Genomic DNA, 5,819 nt, shown 5'->3' with positions numbered 1-5,819 from the left:
AAGTGGCAGGGTATAAGATCAATGCACAAAAATCAGTAGCATTTCTGTACACCATTCAATTAAAAATATCATTTACAATAGTAAATTAAAAAATCAAATACCTAGGAATAAATTTAACTAAAGATGTGAAAGACTTTTACATAGAAAACCACACAACACTGTTAAAGGAAATCAAAGAAGACTTAAATAAATGAAAGAATGGTCCCTGTTCATGGATAGGAAGACTAAATATCATTATGATGTCTATCCTACCCAAACTGATCTACAGATTTAATGCAGTCCCAATAAAAATCAACATAGCATTTTTTAATGAATTGGAAAAACTAACTTTGAAATTCATTTGAAATGAAAGAGGTCCCAAATAGCCAAAGACATATTGAAAAAGAAAAATGAAATCAAAGGAATCACACTACCTGACTTTAAAACATACTACAAAGCTATAGTGGTCAAAACAGCATGGTATTGGCACAAGGACAAACATACTGACCAACGGAACCAAACTGAGAGTTTGAATATAGATCCTCATATATACAGTCATCTGATATTCAACAAGTCCACCAAGCCCATTCAATCAGGAGAGAATGGCCTCTTCAACAAATGGTGTTTGGAGAACTGGATATCCATATACAAAAGAATGAGAGAGGGATTACCATCTCACACCTTATACCAAAATCAACTCAAGATGGATCAAAGATCTAAATATGAGAGCCAAGACCATAAAGACCTTGGAAGACAATGTAGGGAAGCATCTACAGGACCTTGTAATAGGAAATGGCTTCATGAACTTCACATCCAAAATATGAATAGTGAAAGAAAAAATAGATAAATGAGACCTCCTCAAACTTAAAGCCTTTTGCACCTCAAATGAGTTTATCAAGAAAGTGAAAAGACAGCCTATCCAATGGGAGAAAGTATTTGGTAATATTTGGTAACCATATATCTGATAGAAGCCTAATATCAAGGATATAAAAATGTATCCTATATCTTGAAAATAAAAAGACAAACAACCCGTTTAAAAAAAAATGGGCAAGAGATTTGAACAGTCGCTTCTCCAAAGAATAAATACAAATGGCTAAAAAGCACATGAAAAGATGCTCAATATCACTAGTTATTAGGGAAATGCATATCAAAACTACAATGAAATACCCTCTTATACACATTAGACTGGCAGCTATTAAAAAAACAGAGGACTACAAGTGTTGGAGAGGGTGTGAAGGAATGCGAACTCTCATGTGCTGCTGGTGGGAATGTAGAAGGATCCAGCCATTCTGGAGGACAGTTTGGTGGTTCTTCAAAAAACCAGCTATAGATTTGCCATATGACCCAGCAATTCCACTGCTGGGTATATACACTGAAGAACTGAAAACAAGGATATGAACTGATATATGCACACTGGTGTTCATAGTGGCATTATTCACTATTGCCAAAATTTGGAATCAACCCAAATGCCCATCAACGAATGAATGGATAAACAAAATGTGGTACATGCATACAATGGAATACTACTCAGCTGTAAGAAGGAATACAGTACTAACAAATGGGATAACATGGATGAATCTTGAGGACCTTATGTTGAGCGAAGCAAGCCACGCTTTAAAGGACAAATACTACATAACCTCTCTGATATAAATTAAGCAAACCAAGTTGTCTCAGAGAGCTAGAGACTGGAAGATAGGCTTATAGGAAATGGAGGGGAGTGGAACATTGTGAGCCAATGCCCACATGGGCAAAATCTATGAAAAAGTAGAGGTAAGTAGTTGTTCAGTAAAGGGATAAGATGGGGGCATAGGGATACTATTGGGTTGGGCTTTGCAGGCTTGAGGAGGACTATGGTTGGCAGGATAGGCCAGATGGTCCAAGGAATTGGGGAGAGGGCTGAGGGTGGGAGAGCAAGTGAACATGGTAGGTTGTCAGGCATGTGGTTAAACTATAATGTTGAGAAAACTCTCTAGGAAATATAATAAGGAAGGGTTACTGGTTTAAGGTGTTTGACAGGGGGCATCTGGCACAGGGTGCACCTGGGGCAGGCTCCTAGGGAGTATGTGAGTGCTCATCATGTCATAGTGTGTTATATCAGTGGGTAGAGAGCCATACAATGAGAGGGAAGGTGTTATGTCCCCATCAAATAGAGGGGAGGGTATCTCTCTAGAGCATGGGGGGCTCCCAAAAGGGGAGGACAGATTAGCGTGTCAAGCCTTCAGCATTGTTGCAAGTATCTATGAATCTTGTCCTTCAAGCAGTGAAGCTTGGTTATCACTGTGGGCCCTGAGGGAAGGGGGAGAGAAGAATAGAATAATTGGAAGAGGGGATAACTGGGGGGCAATGGAAGTGTTCTGCATGATCCTGCAATGATGGATACAGGCCATGTTAAATATCACCAAAAATTTATAAAGGTGTATCGTCTAAAATGTAAACCATAATGTAAACCATAAGGGAACCATAGTTAGTAGCTATGTTTCAATATCTGTACATCAGTTGTAGTGGCAGATGAGAGGATTCAGTGATTGCATATTGAAAACTAGGACTCAGGAATTTTCTGAGAAGGAAGATTTATTATGACCGCCCAGGCCCGGTGGACTTCTGTCTAAAAAAACTGAGCCCTGAGCAATATTTCCAGGTCTCTTATATAGAGAGGATTTGGGAGTGGTGGTCAAGTGGCCCCTTGATGCAAAAACTAGTTTCTTTGTTAGTTTTTTAGAGTTTAGGGGTTTGTTTGTATACGAGGTAAGCTTGGAATAACATACTGCCCACATACCAGGTAAGCTTGAATTAACATATCACCCACATTCCTTCCAGATATAAGTTCAAATACACATTCAGTGTATCTCGTTCCTGAATATTTAAAGCTTTTAGAGACTATATCACTTAATTGGCTTTCCAGAAACTAGGCAAACTTGGATACAGAATTAGATAAGTTTGAATTCATGCACAGGCCATATTAGTTTCCCCTTTTCATGCCTGCTTAAGCTTGTTAAGCTTTGGCATCACTATTGTCAGGGTTATGAGATGAACCGCTGCCTGTGTTCTTACTGCATTATTTATTAAAGTGCGTACTCTAGTTATTATTAAAAGGAGGAATGGGGAAGTATGATGAGAGCATGGGAGGGGTTTCAGCTGTTTACTACCTTGACTGCTCATTTTTCCCATTAATTTCTAAGGAGGGCCTAATGATAAAGTCTCTGGGAATACCTGGGGCTTCTCTTGGCTTCTGGAGGAAGTTTTTTTCCTGAGTGGTGGAATCTTGGAGAGATTACATACTAGGTTCCAGATCTGTCTACCAATTTCCTATCTTACTACCCTGTCCTATTATTTTCTTTAGAGTTTATACATTTAATCTTAAAGAAGGTACTGAAGGGAGATGATCTTTTTTCTGTAGTTACTTCAGGCCTGTCAGGGGTAGTTGGCCCTACCTGACAAGGAGTGAAACTCGCTTGCTATCTTATCTTGGTTGTAGGAAGACGGATCTGGCATCGTGGGCAAAGCTGGATGAAGTTTCCATATGGCTAACAAGATGTTGATTCTGGAAGAAATAAACTTAATTAGAATTTTGAGAATATATGGTCCCACTAAGAGGACACTGGACCACAGAAGTAGAAAAGGTCAGGTGTCAGCAAAGGCTACATTTTCTTAAAGTTGGTAGGAAACAGTATTTTTCTTTGAGTTATTTTATGCTTTTGGCTAACTTTAGAGATGAATTGCAATAGACAATGGGGTTAGGTATAAATTGTTAATCACAGAAGAGAGGAATGGGAAAAGGCATTTTCTCTTTTCAGTTAAGCTAAAGGAGATGAAAAGAGGAAAGTTTTTTAAAGGGAAGTCTGGTTTGTCTTTCTTCTAGCAAGAGGCATTTGGGCTAGAGTAAGAGGGAACAGCTGATTTTGACATAGACACTACTTAGCTTTGTTTTTTGAAAAGGTATTTCAGGCTGTCCAGTGACTGTCACTTGTGTGTTTCAGCAGGTGCTTCTGGTGAACTTGTACTCTCTTGGGCAGTTGGCTTCATTCAGGATTAGTGCACCAAGCTGGACATTTCTTTAGCTTTAATAGCTGTGGGTGTGATCAGAGTGATCAGAGTAAAGTTTTTTACATTTTGGCTGTAACTGAGCAACTCCTGGTAATTTCTTTAACTGTTTTTACCAGGCTTTGTCTTTTAAAAACCCATCTGGCTAAGCTGGTTAGGGCATCTTTTTCTAGATGAGTGACTTGGTGAAATCCATGTAGGACTTTCCACTGCACTGCTCCTGGCTTAGTTTCCAGGGCAAATTCCCAGCTAGCTGCCCTGGTTTGTTCATCCTGGGTATACTGTGGAATTTTAAGTACTGGTACAGGTGCTGGAATAAGGGGTAGGAGGGAAACCTGGGTTTGTGCTGCTGCTTTAGCAGCTGCATCAGCTTAAGCATTTCCCTTTGCTATAGCAGTGTTTGTTTTCTGATGCTTTGGACAATGAATAACTGAATAGGATATAGGTACAGTACTTAATACTAATTAATGAACTACTCAAACCATAAATTTTTCTTGAGCTGCAACTAATAACTTTAAGTTTTAGGTTTGCAATACCACGCAGGTTATCTCTCCATGGGAGCAAGCTATAGTGTCAGTTGTGTTTAAGTTTTACTCACAGTACTCTGGTAATCTTTGCTCCCCTTGGTATGTTCTTCACAGAAGTTGCAGCACCATTGACCCTAGAGAGAAGCTAGGAAAGTAGGTTACAGTATTCCACTGGCCTGGTGCATATCGCTCTTTGGCACTATGAAACAGTACCAGTCTGGAGGCAATATCTATTGTACATTTGGCTGTACCGAGTCTTGTTGGCTGCTGCAGGAGTTTGAAACTGCAGTGTAGTTTCCATCTACTTCAGGAGCATAACTAGAGATGTAGTAGATATTTTTATTGTTTTAGGAGTCAGTAACCAACTTAGCCAATAACTCATACAGAGTGGCAAATCTGCAGTGTATTGAAGGCCTGGTTTGAACGCACAAGAGTTTGACAATGCTGAAGTCTATTTCTTGACTTTTATATACCTTTTAAAAAAAAAAAGATTTATTTATTTATTTCTCTCCCCTTCCCCTGCCCCACTCCGGTTCTCTGTTCTCTGTGTCTATTTGCTGCATCTTCTTCTTTGTCTGCTTCTGTTGTTGTCAGCAGCATGGGAATCTGTTTCTTTTTGTTGCATCATCTTGTTGTGCCAGCTCTCTCTGTGAGCAGCACCTTTCTTAGGCAGGCTGCATGTTCTTTCATGCTGGGTGGCTCTCCTTATGGGGCGCACTCCTTGCACGTGGGGCTCCCCTATGTGGGGGGCACCCCTGCATGGCAGGGCACTCCTTGTGCACATCAGCACTGCACATGGGCCAGCTGCACACGGGTCAAGGAGGCCCGGGGTTTGAACCGCAGACCTCCCATGTGGTAAATGGATGCCCTAACCACTGGGCCAAGTTCGCATCCCAACTTTTATATACCTTTTAAACATTTTCAAAGCAATGTGTTACATATTTAATGAACTTTTAGTACTTGCTTTTTACTTTTACACTTTTACCATGAAGATGTTAATTACACGGATATTTTACTTTAGCAGTAGAGGAAAAACTATATTTCCCATTTTTAAAATGAAAACTGAAGGTTCCCAATGGAATCAAGGTAACTTTTCATTACCACCTCTTGAATATGCACATTGAGATGACTTTCAGACAGGTTTTACTGCTATGAAGTTACTTTCTGCTATTAATATTAGTTTAGGTTTTTAGTTAATAACGGCTCTTTAGAACTAGCCATTTAAATGTTTTAGTTTAGAAGATGTTTTTATAAACTTTTTATAATTGACCA

The sequence above is a fragment of the Dasypus novemcinctus genome, chromosome 10 (assembly GCF_030445035.2).
Source record: "Dasypus novemcinctus isolate mDasNov1 chromosome 10, mDasNov1.1.hap2, whole genome shotgun sequence".
In the NCBI taxonomy this organism is placed as follows: Eukaryota; Metazoa; Chordata; class Mammalia; order Cingulata; family Dasypodidae; genus Dasypus; species Dasypus novemcinctus.
The sequence above is the reverse complement of the archived record's forward strand: the minus strand, read 5'-3'. Positions refer to the sequence as shown.